At 43.9% G+C, this 24936-nt stretch overlaps 2 long non-coding RNA genes across 2 annotated transcripts in view; one reads left to right on the forward strand and one right to left on the reverse strand.

The window, feature by feature from the left end:
• Positions 1–24936, forward strand: part of LOC109285662 (uncharacterized) — a 161359-nt gene that overhangs the window by 6417 nt on the left and 130006 nt on the right. The window contains exon 2 of the long non-coding RNA XR_002093471.2: positions 595–736. This is a non-coding gene — a long non-coding RNA (uncharacterized LOC109285662). The remainder of the gene's footprint in view (positions 1–594; positions 737–24936) is intronic.
• Positions 20738–24299, reverse strand: LOC132250045 (uncharacterized). The gene is made up of 3 exons (XR_009461647.1): positions 23919–24299; positions 22626–22700; positions 20738–21319 (listed from the first exon to the last, which is right to left on the reverse strand). It is a non-coding gene; the product is annotated as an uncharacterized LOC132250045 (long non-coding RNA).

The following is a 24936-nucleotide window of genomic DNA, read 5'->3' on the forward strand; positions in this document are numbered from 1 at the left end:
AGAGCCACAGGGGGCCAAGGAGCACTTACTAAAGATAGAATCAATTGCCCCAGTCCCACAAGCCCAAAGGGTCTGGCAGAAATCCTCCTTACCCAGGTGTTTCTGGAGGGGAGGGGCCAGGAATTCAAACTTCAGTATAAAGGGGAGCCCAGAGCAGGCAGGGAGAGAGAGTGCAGGACTGGAAGGAGAGGAACTAGGCTGAACAACGCTGTGGGAAAACTTGAGAGCAGCCTGGAAAGCCAGCAGGAGGCTTCTGCAGAGAGGGAGCTCCCCAGAGAAGATTTAGAGGAAGGATTGGTGGAGTGAGAGTACCAGAAACTGCTTGCGATCTTACCAGCAGCCAGAAGAGGCGGGCTGGAGAAAGTGCTGTAAAGACCCTAAAAGGGGTGCAAGAAAAAAATATCAATGATAGCCCCAGTGTGGGTGAGGGGACTGTTATGACGCCAATAAAAGGCTAATGAAGAGCTGCCATAAAGACGGGAACAGGTGAAGGAGAAAGGGACCTCACCGAGTATATATTTTTTTTCTTTGTTGCCAAAAGACGGGTGACCAATAATCCAGAACGGGAGCGCTTTGTTTCTGTTTTTTTGACAGACGCCCCAGGAGAGAACCTGACGGCTGAACAGTGACAAAAAGACAATTCATTACCCGGTGGAATGGGCGAGGGTGTAGGGGATGGTGGAGCCCTCTGGAACATAGGACAGTGGACGACAACCAACTAGAACAACACGCCCAGGTACTGAATCTATTCCCATAAAACACCAAGTCATGGCAGGCAAGGACGTGGGTATGTGGACCTCTGGTTGGGACTCATCCCTGACATCAGCCGGTGGGCTGAGGTCCTATGGGGATATAAACAGAAAATATATATACTTCTCTATAGAAAGAGAAAAACAATTGGCCAGTCAGATATCTCTATCAAAAGAGAAAACCATAGGCCAGTCAGAAGAAGAAGAAAAAAAAAAGAGATAACCCCTGCTACACTGAAACTGAGAGCGGCTAATTTTGGGATTTGGGGGCTGTGCTTCTGTTTCTATTTTAAACTTTTCTTATCGATACAAAATGAACAAAGGTACATTAAGGGTTCATACAGATATTTGGGGAAGTTAGATTGCATTAAAAATGGCCACCCAGTCTAATGCCCTCCCTGGTGGACCAGCCATGCCCCCTACCTCCTCAACCTGCAAGCCACTCCCAGAAAGTTTTATTAGCATTCACCAGTTTCAAGATCTGAGGAAGTAAGCTGGGGTGCAGAGAGGGGAGGGCAGGATGGAGGAGGTTTGCTGGGAAAGGGGGTTGTTCATCTGAAGGTATGGGGTAGGGGGCTAAAAATAGCTCCTGGTCTCAGGGGGTGGAAAAAAGAGCTCCCCTATCTCCCCAAGATCCCCTGCAGACCCTACTAGCCCCCTGATCCCACCTGCCACCTATACTCCCCTCTCAGACCCCAGCAATGTGCCTGTGAACACCACCTCCCCCCTGATCTCTTGACACTGTCGCCCCCCCCATCTTCACAGCCCCAAAACTGAGAGAGCAAAGGCTTGTGGGGGAGGGGGGGAGTAGGCTACTTAAATAAATACCAGACACATATTTACATTGCCTTAAACTGTGCTTGCAAGTTTAATGCCATGATTCTTAGGCTGAATCTGCACATGTGCTGATAAACACACTTGAGTCTGAGATGGTGGTGGGTGTACCATGGGAATGTGCTACCTTGCACATACATTGCATTTTTTTGGCACTTAGTGCAGGTAGAGAAGGAGTGAGTGGATAGAGCATATCACAAGGAACAGAAGAAGGTTTACTTCAGGGTAATTCCTTATCCCTGTAAGCATCATTCTACTGGCCTTGTACCAGACTCCACAGCTGCAGCAAGAATTTCTGCCAGCTCCAAGTGGCTTTCCTTTTGGTTTTGAAAGAATTTTAGGTCCCTCTTTCTGTAGAATGGATTATCCTGGAATATCACTCACCTCTTTACCACAGGCTGTCAGTAAGGAGACAAAATAACAAAAGGTTTTATTATCTAGGAGAAAAGAATTATACAAGAAGAAATTACTGTAAGTTCCAAGACAGAACAAAAAGACACAAAATATATAACTTACTTTCTTATGTGGCTACAATATAGCACTGCTGAGAATCCTCCCAGTGTTTCCAAAGATCTTCCTTCCTGCTGATCCTGTCAGTCCTGACTGCTGGGGATCTGGGCTCCCCAATGCTCCAAGATACTCCTAAATACCTTGAAACCAGAGGTTCCCACCCACCAAAGCCCATCAGCATTTCCCCAATTCCTTGTGGGTCTCAGAATTATTTAAAATTTCAAAATTTTTTTTGCCAATACATTTCTTAGCTCCATGAGTGTAGAGCTAAAGTTTGCTTCCAGTTAGCCAACTTAAAAAGATTTAAAAAGTGATAGTTCCAAGATTCACCAAAATTTTGATTTATCTGCATCAGCTGAACATCTTGAGTCCAAAAGATTGCACTTTTACTAGTAGCTATTAAAGTAATTATAGAACACATTTAAATTTTCATAGCGCCCAAATGAAGTGGTCCACTGAGGCATGTATACATAGACAAATGAAGTTCCTTGCAAGGGTACCCCAAGTTATCTAAGAGTACCAGTACTACTATCATTTTTTCCAGCTCTGGAGCTTGTGTCTGCCATGCAAGCTTCAGTATGCTTAACAGTGCTGGTTTGTATTTGGCATTGAACAAGTGATGCATATAGGAGGCAATACCAGCTGTGGTTGCTTATAAAATCAGGCTCCTTTAAAGGTATATATACTCAGTAAAATGAAGATGCTACAGATAAGCACATCTATGTTAATTTGAATCTAGCTAGCATGTGTTGCTAGCCTATGCAATGGCATGAATTTCCCCTTGGACTAGCTCAGTAAATATCTGAGACCACTAGCAGGTTGGCACTGGCTTTGTTGAAGTTGATGACTAAAATCTGAAACTCTAAGTTTTCACTGTTCGGGGTGCTCAACCCCTGGTCCATGCGCCAAATGCATCTGGTCCGCAGGGTCCCCACAGGTCCAGAAATTTGGCAGCAGGGGAGTGGTAGCCATTAATACAGCCACCTTCCCACCCTGCCAAATCCCCAAACCCCATTCCCCGTGCAGCCGGTCATAGCCAAGCTATGCCCTCTTACCCTGTGGGTCTGGAAAATGCCCCCCCCCCCACAACTTCTGGATCAGGGTGGAGCTACACCCTCTTCCCTCCCCATTGGGTCTGGCCATGATCCTTTCCTCTACAGAGCCAGTCTATGCCCTCTCCCCTCCTGTTGGGGCTGAGCCATGCTCCCTTCCTCTTGTGGATCTGGGTTCATGCCTGGCCATGCCCCCTTGACCCCAGGGCCAGGCTATGACCCCTTCCCTCTCTGCAGGACTGGATTGTGGTCTGGGTATACCCACTTCCCTCTCTATAAGGCTGGGCCAAACCCTTTCCCTTGTGGGGCTGTGTTGGGGCCAGTTTGCACCCCCCCACACTTTTTGTGGCCAGATGGTGTCCACCATGCCTTCTCTGCAGGCACTAGATCGGGTATACCAGCTCAATCCGGCCTGTGCCAATCTTTCCACCAGGCAAAAGGGTTGGGCATCACTGGTTTAGATGATCTCCATTAATAGGCCTTGGAGTGGGATGGCTAGAAAAAGGAGTTCAACTTGCTCAGCTCTGGTACCCAGAATTTCTGAGTTCTGGTTAGATTGGCTTGTAAACTAATCAAATTGACATATCTGTGATTATACTTATTTTGATAATTTTTAAGCAATACACATGCCAGGAAATAAGATGCAACTATTTACACTAATGAACATTCAGTTTCTGGGAACAATTTAACAATAGGAATTAAGTTTGCTAAATGGTCAATGTATCTCTATCTGTAGAAGCAGCAAGCCCCAACCTAGATGCCCTCAAGTATATCCCACACACCTAGACATGGAAGATCTGGGTTCTAGGTCTCCTCAGTCTGAGGGGATTGAAACTCATGCCAGCCATCTCACACCCTGTGCTTTCCCACCACCCATGCTCCAATGTAGAATAAGGCTGCTCCAGGCCACTCTAGGTCTAAACCCCAGGTCACTATAGCAGCTGCAGAGGAATAACCCCCCACCACCAATGACCTCATGAAATATTTCTGAATTCCATGTGTGTCATTGGGTATAGATGGACAGAATGTGTTGGGGGGCATCCCACCTGCCATGCAATGTCTGCCTGCAATATATGCCCTAACAGTTAAAATTGCTTCCATAACATTTACCCAGGCATAAACAACATTTTCATTTTCCTTGTTAAATCTAATGCTTTGTTCTTAGCTGGCATAAACAGATACACAGATTCAATGCCTTTGATAGGAGCATTGGGACACCATCAATTTACACTAAGAGGAAATATAGCCCTCAGACTATTTTATAGGTTATTACAATGTACTGCTGGGTTATGGTGGTAGAATGATTAAACGAATCTTGCCTTTGCCCCAGAGGCATGACTTTGAATACCTGCTAGCCACCTCAATTCCATTAGGCATCAGTGGGCATGTCTATACGAGATGTGTTAAGGTGCATTAGCCTAATTATTGCATATTATGTGCATGCATCCACATGTGCATGCCCTTAATGCACATGAAAAATGGATAAATTAGGCTAATCTCTCCTAAATTTGATACCTGAAAATGCAGTAGTCAAATTTACGTACAATTAGTTAAAGCACATTAATGCATGTGTAGATGCAACCCAGCACTAACTTTAGTGCTGAGTCTGCCCAGCCACTAGGGCAAATGGCAGGGTTGCAGGGATTGGACACTAACTTTAGTGCCAAGTCCCTGCACATGTAGATACCTGCCAAACATCATGTATTTCACATTATCTTAATATGCATTAAATGTAGTCATGCCTAAATGCATGTGTAGACATGTCCACTACTGACTTGAGAATACTGATGAGCCTTAAGCACCCCACCTATATCAACCATTAGGTTCCAGCAGATCTTTAACTTTTGATTACTGTACACTATAAAATACATAGTAATTGAGATAATCAAAAGCATTTGTTAAGTCTGCAATTTTTACCATTGTGTTCAATGTGACTGCAGTTAAATTAATGTCGAGTGTTTTTTTTTTCAAATCCAGGCCCTGCCCCCCATAATATACAGTGTGGCTGAGTTAGCAGTTTAGAAGCTTCCTTAACTTCTGCCTTGCACTGATATTTGAGGACTTAATTTTTTATTCCTAATGTTCTATTGACACTAGGTTTTTGCATTAGATATCTAGGCTAATCAAGGCTGCTCTTAGCCAAGACTTTAGGAAATAATGTTTAAACATTTTGTTATATAACTTAAATGTAATCAAAAACTAAATGGGTACCTAATCCCCAGCAAGTCTGTCAATCCCTGAATCATTTCATTGGGAAAAGAAAGCAAAAAAAAACAAAGTAAATTTGAAACAGAAAGATGAAGGACAAAATCCAGATTCAGCCCTTTGTTGGTACCATTTTAATAGTCTCAGTACTTGGTCACCTGACCCTCAGAGGTCAGTTGAAAGAAACAAAGTGTCTAGGTTTTTAATATAACCAACAAAGAGTGTTAGGAGCCTCCAAAGATTCATGCAGAGAACCGGAATGCTCTGGGTGAAGTTACATATTATATTTTGTTTATAGTAAGGACATTTAAAACATGAACATCTTCATGTTACCTGTCAGTAACTCATGATAAGTTCTTTTGGAGCATCTCAAAATTATGCCACTTCAGGCAAGGGTTAACTATGGACTGTGCTACACAGATTGTATTAGGATAACTTGAGTCTGCTCCATGGAGATAAAACAAACAATTTGCAGTTCTCCAGCATTTCAGGATGCATTGCTCCCAGCCTCCTGCCCACTCAGAGGAGAGACAGAGCATACGTGTCCTAGATCTAGCCACACCCCTGCCTACCAGCCCTCTAGTGGCAGGTCAGAGTTGTGCAGGCAAGAAATGATATTAACCCTTGTTCTAACTATAACACAACTTAACATTCCACAGATTTAGTTTGGTCTAACACAGGGGCTGGTAATTATTTCAGGCAGAGGGCCGCTTACAAAGTTTTGGCAAACTGTCAAGGGCAACATGGGTAGCCCCTCCCCTTGACTGGTGTCCCGCCCCCTTATCACCATCTTGTGACTGGAAGTCCCACCCCCTAACCTCTGACCTTTTCCACCAGAAGTCCCTCCCCTTGCTCCCAGAAGTACTCCTTTCAGCAAGGGGTTTTGCCATCTCAGAACCAGAAAAATACAAAATTATATTCTAAAAAGTGAACATCTACAACATTCATTAATTTGATTTAAAAAAAATATTTTGTCTTGATTTACAAGTGTTTGTGTATTGTACACAGAGGTGATTGCACAATAGCTTAAAATGAAGTCTTACTTTTGTATATTGTGGGAGGTGGGTATAGGTTTGTCGGGGGCTGCGGGTGTGTAGGTATGTGGAGTGAGGGAGCATGTGGGGTGTGGGTGGACATGTGGGGTGTGGGTGGGTATGGTGTCTGGGGGTGTGTGTGAGGGAGGGTGGCTGGGGGTTGTGTATGGCAGTGCAAGGGGGTGTGTGGGTGCATGTGTATGGTGGGGTGTGCATGTGAACCTCACCCTATGAACACACACACTTTTCCCCCACACCTGCATACACACACACACTCTGCCCCTGAGTCTGCACACATGCACACTCTGCCCCTGAACCAGCACACACACATACAAACTCTGCTGCTGAGTCTTCATACACACATACTCTGCCCCAGAGCCTGCATGCACACACACTCTGCCCCTGAGCCTGCACACACACGCACACACCTCTCCCCCCTGTACTAGAGCAGTCTGATGATGCAGCCGGGAGCTACAGCCATGTGATGCTGGAGTAGGGCGGGAGCAGGAAAGCAGGGAATTGGCTGGGGTTGGAGCGGGGCTGAGTTGCTCAAGCCTGCAAGCATTCTGAGGGCTTCCTCTGAGTCCTACTGTCCCTGGCTCCTATCAGCTTTGACAGACAGGTGGGAGCAAATAAATATTAATTTAGTAATTTTTTTAGGGGCCCCATGGGCCAGATAGAATGGCCTGTCTGGCCAGATCCAGCCTGTGGGCTGTATATTGCCTACCCCTGGTCTAACATGACCAGGTTTAGTATAGTCATGGAATAACACATAACTTTACCTTCTGTGGAGAGCCAATTAGAGGTAGCAAGTAAGACAATGAGAAGTAGAGGGGTGTGTCTGAATGCTTGCTCCTGTTTGGAGCTGAAATTGTCTTACAAAGCTTCAGGGCCTTCTCTAAAAGTAGGTTAACTGAAAAGAGCTTATTAGGTGGTGGTGATGGTGTTGATACCCCCTAATCCAGTAATTAGATTACATGCCCAGAGAAGTAGGAATCCTGAGTTCTAGGCATACAGTAGCAGGGCACTAAGATGTGCCTGCTCCTTAAGGCTGAAGAAGCCTGGCCAGGGAGCTCTTCAGGCAAAACAGAGCTCTCTAGCTGCAGGTTGCTGGGGTAACAGCCTAAGGGAGTAATTGGCCACACCTGTCAACATCATCTGACTGGCAGGTGGCAGGGTTCTGGGATATATAAGCGCAGGCTGTTGCTAACAGATACACAATCTCTCTGGCAACTGGTAGGGAAGGAGCTCCTGCCTGCTGAAGCTCTCCTGGTACTTCTTGCTTTGGTATTTAGGTGATACATGACTACAGGGAGTCTCCAAGGTACCTAGAATAGGGGCATGTTACTTTGAGTGGAAGTTTGTCCCCTTAAAGAGGCATAGCACAGTTGTTGTTGCTAGTATAAGTTATAGCTTAGGAGCTTGTGTTTTGTGTTCATGTTTACCCCCAGAGGAGTGGGATGAGACTAGAAGGGGAGGTTTGGAGGCCTCAGTAGTGCCTGGGGAGAGGGTATATGACCTGGAAGAGCCCAGAGTGCCAAGAGGGCACAGTGAACCCAGAGGGGTGCAGCACTCATAATGCCAGAGAGGGGTAGCTAAGGGGATGCAGAGCCAGGCACCTGAGAGAGAGGCACAGAAAGCCAGTCACTAGAGAACCTGGTGCCTGTGGGTTGCAGAGAGACAGGAGCCAGGGGCATATAGAGTTGATGATGGCTGTAACACCTGCAAGGCATGGGACATGTAGCAGAGGTCGGAGCATGTATGTATCACCCGGTATACCTGGGTGCATGAAGAGCAGCCTCCTGCTGAATAAACAACTTAATTATCTACTAACAAGGCATGGCAGGTAAGATAGGCAGGCAGACTGCCCAAGACAGGTGGGTAGACTGATGCAGAGGTTGGCCTCAGGACAACCCCCTGTCACGAATACCTTGGCTGAACAGGATTCAAACCAAAATCTTTTACCTCCCTTGAGAGTGCTCTAGTTAAAGGTATGGATTAATTTTTGTGGGACCACTTCTAGCCCTTCTGTTGATGCTGTAGAGCCAAGTATGAAAGAGCCATTTAGCAAAAAGAAAAGGTACCATGAGATCTTGCTGCATAGTTAGAACCTTCAGTTTAAAAAGGAGCCCTGGGTTCTGGTACTGCTCTAAGGGATATTTGCATATTTTCCCAATATACAGTAGTTCCATAAGAAAGTAAAAACAGTCCTGATGGCAAGGACCATAATACAGACCTTCCCACTCCTGGCTAAGCATTTTTAGCACTAGGCTGCAGTGTTAAATTGTTTTTATTCTTCTCCAGTGATCATGCAGTATAAAAAGCTTAGCTGTGATTACGATTGCCCTAAGTGCACAGTGTTACACATGGTCTCTAATACTCCTTTCCTGTCTCTGTATCCTGGTAAGAGATAATATGGTACCTCAGGCACATGTGGAATTTAGTCCTTTATTGCATGTGACACTCAAGGCTAGACCCCCAGCCAGTATGATCTTTGTTGATTTACACCATATGAGTAGTTCTTTAAATGCATGAGGATTTTGCATCCAGTTTAGACACCTCTTTGTTCTGTTCAAGTTTCATTGGTTAGTGTTCTTACTCTAAGTTCTGATTACCCCTCCTGAAGGACTGCAGATATTTATACCCCACAAAATGAATTCTAGCTGCCCTTTACAAGTATTCTCCAGAAAACATTGAGTATTTGAACTCTGGAGAATGCAAGAGAAATCTCTGGAAAATTCTGGAGAACATTAAGTATTTCCCCTACCTTGGAAGCCATCTCTTGCAGAAGGTTGACATTGATGAAGAAATCCAACATCACCTCAGATGTGCAAATCTAAAACCAAGCTCCTGATTTATCAAGCAGTTGTAATCCCTACCTTTTTATAGTATGGAGCTGAGACATAAATAATATACAGGAGATGCTTCAAGTCACTGAACCATCAGTGCTGCCTGTGGAAGATCCTTTGAATCCAGTGGGTAGACAGATGCACCAACATTAGTGGCCTTTCACAAGCAAACACCACAAGCATTGAGGGGATGATCATCCAATATCAACTTCACTGGGCCAGCCATGTCATCCAGATATCTGACTCCAGGCTCCCAAAGAAAGTTTTATTCTCTCATCTCAGTTAAGACATACACTCAAGAGGAGAGCAGAGAAAGCACTTCAAGGACATCCTCAAGGCTGACCTGAAAAAATGAAACATGAACATCAACTCATGGGAGACTATCATCCAGGACTGGCACAAATGGAGGAAGAGTCTGCGGCAAGGATCTTAGTACTTTGAAACCTTAAAATGACAACAGGAGATGGAGAAGTGGGAGTGGCAGAAACAGTGTGTCACAAACCAAACCAAGAACCCAGAGCCACCCACCCTGCATGGAAACCTGTGCCTGAGCTGTAACAGCATCCGTCAATCTTGGGTAGGCCACACCATCTATCTTTGGACCCCAGATAAGACAACCATGAAAGATAATCATCCTCAACTGTGAGAGAATGCTGCTGCTGCTGCTATTCATCTCAAACCACGATATGAAAAAGTAAGGGGAAGTACGAGGAAGTTGATTAAAATGCTTTTCATGAAACAAGAACATTTTTCATAGCCAGTTTTTCCCAAGCTCAGGGGAATAAAGCAAGTTGTGAAGGCAGACAAAAGGGGCCATAACCATATATTGTCCTTTATTTTATTTTATTTTATTTTATCTTGAGTCATGACCTTAATTAGTAATATACCCCTGTTATGTCATCATCACTGGACAAAACAAAGGAGCTAAAAACAAAAACAATTTTTGTAAATAAATAAATGTTTTTATTGGCATGTTGCATTTTCTTTTATGAGAGAAGCCCTAAGAAATGTGTGAGGTCACTAAACAAGACACTCCTGTGTCTTTTTTGTGAGAAGGAAAGCACTGCTTTTTGGAAGCTTGCCTTAATATGGAAGTTACACATGATCAGCATTAAGCTACAAGCCTTTAGTACCAATATCCTAAGCATATTCCTATATAAATTAGAGTCATGAAAGAGCAACAGGTCCATCCATGAGGATGTAAGCAGCTTTCAGTATGGCTACTCAGAATAAAATAATCAAACTCTATGTGAGATCTTAACTGTGGTAGAATTACCAACAGTGGTACAAACAGCACAAGTGAGAAGCTAGACCATATTCTGTGAGAAATCCATTGCAAGCTTGACAAAGAAGCAACATTTTAACAAAAGGGAAAGAGAACAATTTGGGTGAAAACAATAAGGCCCAAAGCAGCAACCTAACACGTTAAAAATCTGAGCAAATTAAAGATAGGATTTTTTTCTGAACAACTGTCCTCTATTGTGCATCTGTTGGTGCAAGATGTGGATTGGATAAATAAGATTTATAATTATATTCAGATCTAGAAAGAAAATTATTACCTAAGTCGCCAGCAAATTAGCTCCATATTATTAACAATTTCTCAGTTTTCCAGGAAAACCAATCTACTTATATTGAACTAAATGCAGAATGACACATATTTCTTCTGGGTGATCATTTTGAAAATGTTTGATGCAGTTATTCTGTTATCATTATATTTTGGGCATTATTCTGCATCATTACCTTCATCATCAACTTTGATTACAGTATGCAGAGAAAAGGAGAGAGAAGAGGGCTGCTTATAACTGAACACAGAACAACAGCTTATACATAGTAAATGGGACACCTGAACAAGACTTTGAATTTAGGTGCTTAAGGGTATGTCCATGCTGATACTTAAGCTTACTTCCAGTCCCATACTCTAACAGACCTTCTTTTTAGATCAGAAATTCTCAACCAGGGTGCCAGGGCATAGTACCCCATAAATACTTTTCCCATGTCTTTATTTTCTGTTGTGTGAGAGATTAGATGACTAGCAGTATATATTGTAATCTCCACAGGGTACAATGTATGATGTAGAACTGGGATATGTCTCTATGGGCTCATCTACATGAGATACTTTACTCAAGATTAGAGCTAATTACTGTGCAGTAGGCATCACTGTCTACACATGCAAATGCTTTATTGTGCAGTAATTTGCTTTAATCATGAGTAAATTTGCTACCTGAAAATACAAGTAGCAAATTTACTCCTGATTACTTACTGCACAGTAGTGCACATGTAAATGACCAACCAGGAACAAATATGGTACTGGGCAGCAGGGGGCAGGAGATTGCTCTATGCCCCCAGGAGCTGCCTGTTGCTGGGTCGGGGGGCTCCACCACCAGATCCTGGGCAGGAACTATGTCCCCTGTCTCAGCAGCAGAGGGCTCCCAGCCCCAGCTTTGTGATTGGGGAATGAGGGCTGGGAGAAAAGAATCTCCCAGCCCAGGCTCCATGACTGTGGATGGCTTGTGCTTTTTGTGATTATGGAGCAGGGGCTGGGAACTCCCTGCTGCCAGGACAGGGGGACATTGTAGCCCCATAGCAGCCCCATAGTAGCCCCATAGAGGATTTAATTACCTGAAGGGTGGTTCCAAAGAGGATGGAGCTAGACTGCTCCCAGTGGTGGCAGATGACAACAAGGAGCAATGGTCTCAAGTTGCAGCCAGGGAGGCTTAGGTAGGATATTAGGAAAAACTTTCTCACCAGGAGAGTGGTGAAGCACTGGAACTGGTTACCTAGAGAGGTGATGGAATCTCCATTGTTAGAAGTTTTTTATGTAACTTGACAAATCCCTGGCTGGAATGCTGTCTGGGATGGTCCTGCTTTGAGCAGGGGCTTGGACTAGATGACTCCTGAGGTCCCTCCCAACCCCTAATTTTCTATGATTCAATGGCTGTCCCCACCATGTGCCAGCCCTGACCAGGAAACAGTTGTTTCTTGGCCTGGTGCTCCCTGGCAGCCCCTGGGCTAGCACCCAGGGGGTGTCTAGAGCTCTCTCTGGCTGCTGCAAGGGGCCAGTGCAGGGCTGGTGGGGACAGGTGTAGACTGCTGCCATGAGCAGCAAATCTGCTTCCACTTTCCTGCATGCGTAGATGTCTGCTGGGGTGGGTTAACTCTAGAGTATTCTAGAGTAAAAGCAGACCAGAGCATTTGCACATATAAATGTACTCTGTATCAATGAAAAGAAAGTCTAATAGTTTAGAGTAGTTTAACAGTGATGTTGTAGCTGTGACAGTCAATATATTATGCAAGAAGCAAGGATTTCTTAGGGTGATATCTTTTATTGGACCAACCACATCATTAGGATTAGGTTAGACAAACTTTGAATGCAAGACATTCTTTGTCAGGTCCTGATGGAGAATGTCTTGCATTCAAAAGCTTGTCTGACAATCCCAATGACATAACTTTTATTGGACCAGCTATCTCCCTAAGAAATTCTTGTCTCAGATATTTTAGCAATGCAGGAGAGGAAGGACAGATGACATCTTCCAGCTTCTGAATACAGTGTATTCCAGTGAATTGAAGCAGAGGGACAGGGACTCAAGATCTGGATTCCATTTCTGTAGCTACTGGCTGGCTGTGTGACCTTAAGCAAATTTCTTTTGTTCTCTGTGCTCTGTTTCCTTTATTTGGTTGCATGTCCATTGGGACCTAGATTTTCTTTTAATATGTTTCTACAGGGCCCAACATACTGGGCATGTCTACTCATGTGGTTTAATGCTTGGTAGCCTATTCTACCATGCATTAAAGCACCACATCAAAAACAGTGCTAATACACAGTAGAAATAGGCTACCGTGAATTAAGCACCACTAAAAAGGCATGCACTTTTTCTACTGAATATTAGGGCAGACTGCTGCGCATTTATGTAGTACCTTATATGAGAGGTACGGAGCTTAAAGTGCAGTAGCAAAGGTGCATTAGTGCCCGCGCAGTCATGCCCACTGAGTCCAATCTTGGTCAGGGTCCTTAGACATTAATACAAATATTAAATATACTAAACTTTATTTTATTTCAGATGATAATCCAGGGATATGGTGCATGTATTTATAATTTGCAAAGTAATGTTTACCCTTTGCAGTGACAACAAAAGTGTGATCTTGGAAATTAGTGATAACCTGACATCCTAGCTGTGATCCTTATTTAAAGGATGGCAAACACTTCCTTTGTAGGTGAACAGGCCTTGTAGTTCTTGGCAAGTAGGTTATTTCAAAATGTTATGTTAAACTTGACAAGCATCAATCAGATCTGTCTTTCCAAATGCCAGCATTGATTTTTGACTAAAAGTGACAAGTGTCTAGAAATAAGTGTATTCTTTCTAAAAAACAGAAGAACATAAGGGCTAGCTTCTATGATAGCCCAGCTTTTCCCATTGCAGCAATTAGGAAACATTCACTTTAAAGAAAATGATGTAGTATGAGGTATCACAGTATGAACATGTAGAGAACATGTGGTTACAAACTCAGCACATCCAGATTATGAATATTAAAAGCCTCTTATGATACCTATGCCACATACAGGTGACAATCAGTCATTTAGCTGTGATAGAAAAACCCCATTATCCAAACAGATAGAACTTTGTTTAGATGCTTCCTGTTAAGACCTACGCTCTACCCACAAGATGAAACTAAAGCATCTTTTCCAACAGAAGGTAGTGGTTATTCTAATGCAAATTGGCTCATGTTACCTTTCTTACATGTTTGACAGCTGCACATAAGTTGTTGCCATTAAACATACCCTGACACATGCAGATATGTGGGCAGAAGCCTTCCTTGTATTGCATTTCGTAATGTTGCTATGAGCAATGGCTCCCTCAGATACAAACTACATGATGGTTCTGGACTCCTGCTGTTTTCACAGAACTGGGTTTTTGCCATTTGTAGGTATGCTGAGCTAAATGGAACCAATGCCAAGTTTCTGATCATAGGGTGTTTGGGATATACAGTAAAAGCTCTGTTATCCAGCATGAGTGGGGAATTGAGGGTTGCCAGTAATCTAAAAATGACAGTTACCTGAGGCAAGGGTTTTTGGCCAGACTTGGAGCATGGCTGCGGGGTGGGGGTGGCTGCACGCGGAGCAGGGAGTAGCTGCGTGTGAAGTGGCGGCAGTGGCCGTCATGTGCAAGCTCTCCCCCCATGTCTGGCTACCCAGCCGGCTGGCCAGAAATTCTACTTAGTACAGTGTTCTAGTTACTAAAATGCCAGTTAACAGAGCTTTTACTGTACGTTGAAGAAAGCACATGGGTATCTATGTAACAACGTAAATGCACTCTCAAGCTGGTGTTAGTGTGCCAAAATTAAATGAATATTCCCACTTCAGTTAACAGAACACATGCTCAAAACAAATAGCCTCTAGCCATCAGTAAGCTAAGTAAATACGCCTAGGCATCAATGAAATGTGTGAGCAAAAACATTTTTGTTCCTGTTTTAATAGACATCAAATCTGGCTGTCTGAAGTTAGGTTCCCAAAGCCCTTTTTAGGAGCCCAACTAAAAACATTTTAATTTATAAGGTGGTTCACAGTGATTCCAGGTCTCATTAAGGTCATTTAGGTCATGTTCAAAACCTGTTAGCCTTAGAGAACTCCTGCCTCTACATGTGCTCCAATTAGGTCTAATTTGAACACTCTAGTGTACCTCACTGTCGCCTGTATTCAGCATCCCACATTTCAAAATGGCCGTGGGGGTGCTTTAACTACAGCTCATTTTATTTTAAACCCCCTGCTTATAGCATTTTGAAATGCAGGACACTGAATACTTGTGACACTGCAGCATTTTAATTAGAGTAACTGGGAGCCATTCTAATTAAAATGGCCCACCCACCCCACTCAGAGCATATGTATAGACACCCCCTGGATTCTAAGTGATATGTAAGTAGAAAACAGATGTCCAGTGATTTTTTTTTCCCCCCTCATAAATGATTTATGCATATTTATCCATAGAGGGTTCTAAAGTGACGTGGAACCATAATGTATCCTGGTTCATCACTAGGACTCCTAAGAGACATAGTAATAAATAAGCAGAGAGGTAATTAGCTGTGTAAGTCTGAAGTCAGGCAGAAAGCACGATAGGGATTTACCTTACAATTTCTTATTAAGTGAGATCTTGCTTACATAAACCGTTGGATCTCCAATTCTCTTAGTCTGTAAGTTGCATCTCTACGCCATTTCCTTCAGTAAAGACTTGTACTTCAGTGCTGATTCCAACTTATCTTTTTTTTTTCTTTCAACTGTACTGCCAAAGGAAAAAGCAGCAACAGTTGGCAGATGACAGAAGTACATGTGATTAAAAACTAGCAAGTTCATTGAAAACCTCATACAATCAAGGAGACTGAATTGGATATTATAAAACCTCTATAAATTTGTCTTATCACCTAGAGAGGGAGAATTTTTTTTATTGTTTATTAATTATCATTTCATAGTATTCAACATTATTTGTGAACTCAAATGGAATATGTGACCATGGAAATGAGAAGCTTTTGATATTTCTAAGCAAGCTGTTTCTATTTTAGGTACCTGTAAAAGCCAAAGAAATTGAGAATTAGGGTGACAAATTATGAGAGAATGAGGAGGAGGAGTTGTTGACAGTAGTGGTTCTCTAGTTTTTATAACACTTTTACACACGAGTGGATCCAGAGAAGGTACAGAAGCACAGGTGCATCTCCACCCCCTTTCAGTCGATATCACAGGAGCAGCAGCTGGGAACTTTTTTTGTTTTAAGTCCCTGAAGAGAATAAGATCCCCTTGTCTTTCTCTCCATGGCACATCCCATCCTCTCCCATTCCCCACTGCTGCTGTCCCTGCTGTACAGCTGCTTCTATCCTACTTCCGTTGGACTCTGTTGCCAGCTGGCTCAGCCAGGGGGAGCAGCAGGTGAGGGAAGGAGGGCAGTGGATATGTCACTGGGTGCAGAGGGGAAGGGAGGAGGGACAAAAAGGAGGGAGGGAAGATTCTAACCTGATTGGGGGTCTTAAACAGTCCTGAAGCAGGAGCACCAGTAACAGGGTTTGCCTGTCCACTGATGGGAGGAGAAGCTGGGAGCAGGGGGTTCAGCCACCCCTACAATACCCGTGGCTGCTCCTTCACCCCCTTTTACAGAATCCTGGATACTCCCATTTTTTTATGTATTCATTGTATTGGACTCTGGAATTCAGATTTCCTATTTGCCATAACAGTTTCTTAATTGCTGACATATAGATAGTCTGAAAATGGGTTTCTTTTACTAATTCCCAGGGGACCCTGCAGCATGCTGGGTAAGAATATGGGTGATGTGGACTGAAATCCTCTCCAGCAGAGTAAAAAATTTAAACTTGGGTCTCTCGTATGCTGGATCAATATCCCAACTCTTGGCGGGCAGATGAAGAGAGGCAATCCTTTTTTCTAAGCTATTTTTCCATTTTTCTGTAGGTTTTAATACAGCTACTTAAAAACAAGAGAGGAAAAACCAATTCTGTTTTTTTTTTTTTTCTTTTTTGTGAGGAAAATATAGGGGGAAAATATTACAAGTTAAACTGAATAGGTTTTAAATTCCCGGTTGGCCAAATCAAAATATAAATTATTCGCACAGCTCTAATCTCACCAAGGGAAGCAAGGAGAACAAGACCCTTCTTCCACAGCATGTAGGCAGTTTAAAACAGCAAGCAAGACCTGATACATTGTGAGTAAACCAATATCAAAGCTAGACTACTACTACTACTACTAGTTTGCATTTACAGAGTACATTTAATCTAATACACAAAAATGCTTTGTAAGGTTCATATAGCTAGAATACTGCAACTTCTAGTTCCTTTAGGTGAGAGAAAAAATAGTCATCATCATCCCTGGGTACAGAGAATATACTCCATAAGAACTTTTTGTGGTTCTTTTCTTCCTGTGCTGCCTCTGTAAAACACACATGGTAGAGAACTGAGACAGAAACTAACATGGAAGTGTACAATGTGATTTTTACAGAGCATAAGTACATTTTAATATAATTATTCTGTGCTGCTGCAGTCTATGGTGTTTGTGTGTTTGGTCAGTTGCATGATATAAATCTTTCCTTCCTTTACCTAGGCTCTTGGCTTTCTTTATAGATTGGTATACTGTGGTCTAGACTGTTAGACTCTTCCAGCTTATAAGAATACATTTTTATCTGAACTAATACCCAATTTTTTTAAGGTGTGTTTCTCAACAAATTAAATGCAAAGTTTCATCCTTCCTCTTTTATTTTTATTGGTAGCATGCCACTTTCCTTATAATTTAACTTTAGATTTCTTCCTTAACTTAGAAGGCCTCCATTAATTCTCAGTTTAGGTTGTGATCCAGGTTTTCCAGTTAATATCAAGAATGCAGAGAGGCAAAAACAGTTGAAAGCTGTGTGTCTAAATATATGTATATCCATCTTTTATTATTTTTATGTCCTGGAAAAAAGAAGATACTAAGGAAATGATATGAAACACAAACAAAAAAGTTGATAACTTGTATTCTAGAATTAGTTATCTTAGTCTCTAACCTTTGGAGTTTTGGAGATCACTGATGGTTAAAATGGAGGACTGCTCAGTCCCCGCCTCTCCAAAGAAGCACCTTCAACATGTAGAGAATGGCCAAACAAACTATGGCATATTCTAACTGTAGCAATGTGTAGTGCCACATAACACTTCCATTTGCCCACTTTGGCTGTTGCCTGAAAACCAGTATTAATACAATAAAAGGTTTAAAGATCCTTTCACACTTGATCACATGGGAATTCAAAAGAAAACCAGATTGCTGGCCTCAAATGTATATCCAGTATACATGTATATGCAGATATACAGTACATGGGGAAACAGTGATAGATAATCCAATTGGCCACCTCATTCAGAAGTGGGCTCTTTTTGAGGCTATTCCATTTTTGCTCTATGTGTAAGGCCCCGGATTCATTTTGCACCTATGTTGCATCCTTCTATTCTATTCCAAAATTATATACCTAACACTCTGTCCCACAGATGGGAATAGGAAAGTAGGTGCCACGCTTCTTAGTAGAAGTTGGTGAGCTGGTCACCAGCTGCAGATATTGAAAGATACACACACACACACACACACATACAAATGATCTCCGAGAATTCTCTCAGATATATTTTCCTGGTGGAAAAACTTACCTGGTGATGCCTGAACAGTGATTTGAATGCCAAGGCCCTGAACAGCAGAATCCTTGCAAGTGCTGATGCCAGGGGAGGCCCTGTGCACAGGATGCTTTGCACTTCCTTAGTCTGCTGAGAGACAGATGGCAGCACTGCACAGGGCAGCCCAGATTGGCTGATCCAGACTACCCATGGTCAGCCTGAATTTTTTGCAGCACAATATGGGGATTGTTCTGTTCCCTGCTACAGCAGCAGAGTCCAATGAGTGACATACTGTCTCCCTGTGGGGAGGAGGAGCAAAGTACCCTGGTATACTAGAAAACTTTGTTGTGGCTTTTCAGAAGAAAACACCTGCAGACATTTTCTCTCTCAGAAGAAATTCTCCTGGGAGTGATTTAACCCTTGTTGTTCTTGGCTTATATTTCTCCTGGAGTGACTATTTGCTCAGGGAGGAAATCCTGAGCACCTGTATATTCTTGGTCTCTCCTGGGAGTGTAGTGACTGTCAGCAGAAGTTGAACCTCTCTCCCTGGCTTTAGAGGGGTTCTAAAATGGCATCCCCTGGAGGACTTTGCACCATGGCAACAGCAATTCAAAACCTGAATGTGGAGGGGATGGAGAATGAAAGAATAGGGTGAATATTCTACTCCCTAGGAAGTTCAAGTTTTCTTATATGTATCAGTTAGTGCTAGACACTGCAGGCCACTGACATACATTTTAAGCTATTTACTAGGTAAACAGAGTGTCTTCTCACAGTAGCCATAACTAAGGAGCAGTCTCTTGCAGTAAGAACGTGTGACAGCTCTGTGCATCTTTTGGAAATAGCAGTGAATTTCTCAAAGCAAAGGAAGAATAGTGGAATAAATGTACCACTAAGCTCTGGAGATAATTGGTATTCTCATTAACATTATTTAATTTTTATGTTTCCATAAATGTGGAGGTTTCTTATTAGCTAGAAGTTTCTCAACTCGATCAAATTTCATAGATGAACTTCAGGAATAAATAAAACATACTTCTATGTCTGTAAGTTTTGGATGCTATTTTTTTTTTAACTTTCAGACCAAAGTGTCCAAATTGAGCAAAGATTTGAGGAGCTAGAGAAAAAGATGGTGCACATAGGAGAAACTCTGAAAGAATAAAATATAAACAAAAAGACAAGTAAAAATCCTGTTCCATCTATCACAGAGATTGTATAACAACAACAACAATAATAAACCTCACAGAGCAAAACACAATTGTTAGCCAGCCACTCTAATCATCAAGATCCAGAGCTACCAGAAAGGCCTAGAAGACCAGGGCTGGTTGATTTTTATTTTAGGTTTTTTTGTACTGCTGTGTCCCAGGTATAACATCTTGTGAATTGTGACTTCAGGGCTCAGTCATGCCTCCTAGTACCTGCTTATTTGCCTTTCCAATCACCCAAGTTCCTAGTTCCTCAGCTGCCAAGCCTTGATGGAATTGTTTGTAGGCTCTCAGTCTGGTTTGGAAGACAATCCCTCTGGTGCCTCTTCTCATTCCATAGGGACACAGAACCTGTATGCCTTATCCTTTCTCTGGGCCCTGGCCTGCCCCACAAATAGATTGAAACACCTCAGAAAAACTGTCCTGTCCCACAGACTTACTAATATCTGGCCTCCCTGCTCCCCTTGCAGCCAACCCATGCCTCTAAGCTCAGTTGTAACCAGTCTACCTTTCACCCTTTAGTCAGGCTTAGGCTCTGGTTCCTGCTTAGGTCTGGTTTTGGGTGCCAGGCTGCCCTAAGTAACAGTTCTTCTTGGGGCTGATGTTCTATAGCCAGGAGGGAGGAGAGGCCCCCTCTTTTTCTCTTAACATGGCCTAAATTTCCCATTAAATCAGAATTTCCTCTGGGATGAATAGGAAACAGACTGATTCTACATGGAGAATGCCTATAGAGAATGCCTGGGTGATCCAAAGTGGAATATAGTGTTGGTCAGTTACAGAAGTAAAAGGTTCTTAAGCTGAGCTAGAGACAAAACAACAGTCACTTTGAAGAAGAAAAAATTATCATTTTTCTAAATCTGGGATCCAAGTGGTGATGTGTAGAATATTATTTACTTATAACAGTATTTTCTTGACCATTGAGAGCTGATCTATAATTGTGCACTCCTGCCCTAGTGAGGGTAAGTACTTGCTTTGGAATGCTGAAGCCTTTCAAAATCTGCTAGACCAGGTAGGTAATATGGTAACTGGCTGTCATTCTGAACATAACACACTTGATATTTAAATAGGATTTCATTTTTTTAGAATGGTATTCTAAATCTCAAACATTATGTAAGCATGTGCAGTAGGCAAAGTTAGTAATACATAAAGTAGACTTTTAAATATTAAAATAAAAATCCCAAACATGCTGCATTTTCATGAACAAGAAAAAGCAAGTGCAGAACCCTAAGCTCTCCTCTCCCCTATAACCTATAGACACTTCAAATACTGGGTATTATGGTACTTTATGTGGTCAAAATTGACATTAATAATTTCTTACAACTCTTTTGGGTAGTAGATAGAGCAATATAATTACCTCTGGTTCTTTAAAGCTGAAGAAATGGCATCAGTTAAATAGTGCATCGCCTGAGACTGTATAATATGTAAGTCTGCACACTGATGGGTGTTTCTATTAATATTTACATTACTTTCTGTTTAATTCAAATAGTATCAACTTTTTAAACCTGTTTATTTAGAAATGACATTTGAGCTACAGTTACATGTAACCCAAAGATAAGAGTTAGACTTAGGAGATGTCTTTATTTAAAAAAATGACCCTACATATAAGCAAAAGTAACTAAATAGAACTGAAGCTGCAACTACATCTTTTCGTAGATTTGTGTTATATACATGTATAATTTAAGTTGATAGCAACGTTGCACACAAGCATGGATCTATTTTCTTTTTCAAAATGGTTATGATGTTTTCTTCATCTTTCCTTTCAAAAGACACCTGGAACACAGTAACAGAAACACAAGCAAATTAAGAGTAGATCTACAATGTGTTTTCAGTACTTTCTGCATAGTCTGGTTCCATTCATACCCTACAAATCTGGGTATACTTAGGGTGTTATGGATGATCTCTGGTATGCTTAGGGTATGATAGATATGTCTGAGAAGTTTCACTGGTACATTTCCATGGCCTTGTACAGATATTTATGGTCTACATATACATGTATATAACATGCAGTATCACATGTATTTGTATAAACAGCAAAATGCAGGTCAGCATTGAGAAAAAGGCAATGGTGCACTTTTGAACTAAAACACATCAAATGTGTTTTAGTTTCAAAGTGTACCACTGACATTTTCTTAGCGCCGATGCATTTGTATTTGCTGTTTATACAAATGCATACAATGTAGCACCGGGTATGTCAGTTTGTGTGCTCCATAGACTTGATTAATGGAGTCTGCTTCGACACACTGGATTTCCAGTGCACTGGAGCAAACAAATGATGTGTATAATTTCCTTCAGTTTCTCCTGGGAGAGTTGCTGTTCTCCAGAAGAAACCATGACTGTACAGATGTTCAGGCTTTTTCTCCCAGAGTAAAAAATGGCCTCTCCAGGAGAAAAAATGACCTGGGTAACAACCAGGGTTAAATCACTCATAAATGAGTTATTTCTGAGACAGTGAATGTCTGCATATTCCATGGTTTCTCTCAGAAGAGACTGCAGTCCTTCAACTTTTGCCTTGCCTCAGGGAGACAGTATGTCACTCACTGGACCCTGCTGCTCCAGCAGAGAACAGGACATGCCACATTGATATTCATAACATTGTGCTGCAGAGAAACACAAGCTGACCATGGACAGCCTGGATCACCAATCAGAGCTGGCCTATGCACTGCTGCCAGCTCTTGCCATGCAGGCAAAGGAAGCCTCCAGAGCATGCTTAGATGTATGCATAGGGGCCTTTCTTGGCTGAACAGTTTCAGCACTGCAAGCATTTCACTCTTCAGGGCCTCAGCATTTGAGTGTTGGTACATGTGGCTCTGGGTAAATGTTTCTACCAGGAGAACAAACCTGTGAGAATTCTCCCAAATTATTTGACAGTGTGTATGTAGTATGTAGCATGGCAGTGGGAGGGGATGAGCCCTCAATGTTTGAGACTGGATGCCCCCAACAGGTGGCAGGGGAACCCCTCTCACCCATGGGAGCCATGGATGCTCTCCATGCCCAGCCCATGGGCACTTGTGACACAAGTGCTAATAGGACCAAAACCAGAAGCATTGTAGGTCCCCAGTATATAAAGCACCCTTACCAAGAGCCCCTGAAAAGGAATCACAAAGCACCCCTCAGCCTCCAGATATTCTCGCCCTGCCAGCTGGATCATGGCCTGGTGGAGGAATTAGCACATGTGGTTAAGGCTGGGGTATCGGGACTCGAGTGAGAGAAGCCTCCCCATAGTTTGGAGCTGAGGGAGCGGTACCCAATTAGGGATATAGGGTGGGATGGAGCTGATGACCACCCGGGTCCCCAGCTCTTCTAGTGGCTCAAGGGGGATGTACTTGCCCTCCACCATGAGCCCCCTCTCTACCACCTTTTGTGCAGCAGCCTCCAAAGGAAGAAAAAAGACCTCCTTGCCACAAAAGCAGGAGGTCGCCACAATCTTGGGGGCCCCCACCACTCAAGCCAGGGCCTGTACTCAGGTCTCAGAGTGCAGGTTCCCCTGCTCAGGTAGTTGTCACTTTACCCTGTGGCTGTGGGTGAATGCTGCAAAGGGGGCCCTGGTGCTTAAGCTGGAAGGGCTGGTGGTGGAAGGTCCAGGCCCTGGGGCTGCAGGTCACCCTACAGCCACCTGTATGTAGCTGCGGTTCCTCCACTGGGGGGCCGTCTTGGTGTAGCCAAGGCTAGGGCCAGGGGCAGGCTGAGTCTGTTTACTGGCTGGTATAGTGCACCTGGTCCCCTCAGGCATTGGTGGTCTAGGCTTGGGGGTGGGGCCCTTGCCTTTCCCAATCCTAGCTGTGGAGGAGGCTGAAGAGGAGCCCTTCGCATTGCCCTTGCCCTGGATCCCTAATGGTGTGGGGGGGGGGGCTTGGGAGCCCCTCGAGGAGGGGCCTGGCCAGGGGAGACCTCCTGGCCATGCTGGCTCCCCATTAGTGTCCCACTTGCCCCCACAGTGGGGGTTACAGACTTGTCTATCCCTGGAGGGGGTCAGTTGAACTCTGCCCCCAGGCTGAGGGTTGTAGGAACATGCGCCCCAATGGGAGCCTGGCTGGAATCTGCTCCCATAGTGGGGGCTGCAGGAGATTCTGTGGGGGCATGTTCCCTCCCCTGCAGAAGGCTCCTGCCCTGCCATTGCTTCACATAAGGGAGAGGGAAAAGAAAATTAAAAAAAAATCACAGTGGGGTTAGTGAATCCAATAGGGGCAAGCTGGGGCTGTGGAGGGAAGGGGGCTGAAGCTCACTGAGATACAGCTCCACAGGAAACTGTGTGGCATAGGCCTGGGGAATGCAGAGAAAGGGGGACACACAAGGGTTGGGGAGACTCAAGCTGGCTTACTCAACCACACAGCAAACACCAGGGCAAGGGGGAGTGGACCACAGGACTTACCACACAAGGACAAAACACACAGAGGAGACTTCTGAGGCAGGTGTAAAAGATGGCTGGAGTGCTGGAGGGGCTCCATTTGTTAAAGCTCAGTCCAGGAGCCCGTCAGGTCTCCATTCAGGCACCTAGCAGCAAGGCAGCAGGCAGGAAACAAGGCAAAGGATCAGATGCATTGAGGCAACTATGGGGGAGTGCAGAAGAAAACAGCCAATTAGGGAAGTAATCCAGTGCAGGTGCGGTGCAGTGCAGTGCAAGGTGGTGCAGTAGGGAATCTCTCCCCTCTCTTGAGGGGGCAGCAGCAGCACAGGTGGCAGCAGTGGCAGCAGCAGAGGCCATCCAGGTCAGCCACCCAAGGAGTGTTTCAGGTAAAGGTGAAAGTGAAAGTGAAGGTGGAGAGTGGCCTGCCAAAACAGGTGGGGTAGGAAAGGCACCCTTAAGCACCTACAGTGATGGTGGGGGAGGGGCCCATAGGCAGTGTAGGCCTCCTCCTTGGGCTGTACCCCAGCCATGGCTTGGTGGCAGGCTGGGCAGCAGGCTGGAACTGGAGTGCAGAAGCTGAGGGATGGTGCTGGGGTGCAGTGTAGTGCAGTGGGGATACGGTGCCCCCCCCCCCGAGAGGGGGCAGCAGCGCACAGCAGAAGACCCCCTCCCATGGCCCACTTTCCCCAGAAGATCCTAACAGAAGGTAGCAGCATCAGGAGCAACAGCCATCAGGAGCAACAGGAAGGGGCATGGCTAACCTCCCCCGAGAAGCTCTCGAGAGCAAGCCAGGAGCAGGAGCAGGAGCAGCAGCCTGGCACAGGCAAGGAAATGGTGAAGCTCCTGACGGCAATTAGCCCTGAGCTACTCACCAGGGCAGGTTTTTATACTGCTGTAGGCTCTAGCTCCCCTTGGCTGCAGATCTGGGAGGAGTTGGGCAGGGTTATTTTGCCCCAAGTGGCACAACTTGCCCCACACCAAGGTGCATGTCTGAGGCAAAAATCCCTAGCTCAAACGTGGCACTCCTATTTGAGCTGCTGCA

Source organism: Alligator mississippiensis, chromosome 1 (genome assembly GCF_030867095.1).
Source record: "Alligator mississippiensis isolate rAllMis1 chromosome 1, rAllMis1, whole genome shotgun sequence".
Classification (NCBI taxonomy): Eukaryota; Metazoa; Chordata; order Crocodylia; family Alligatoridae; genus Alligator; species Alligator mississippiensis.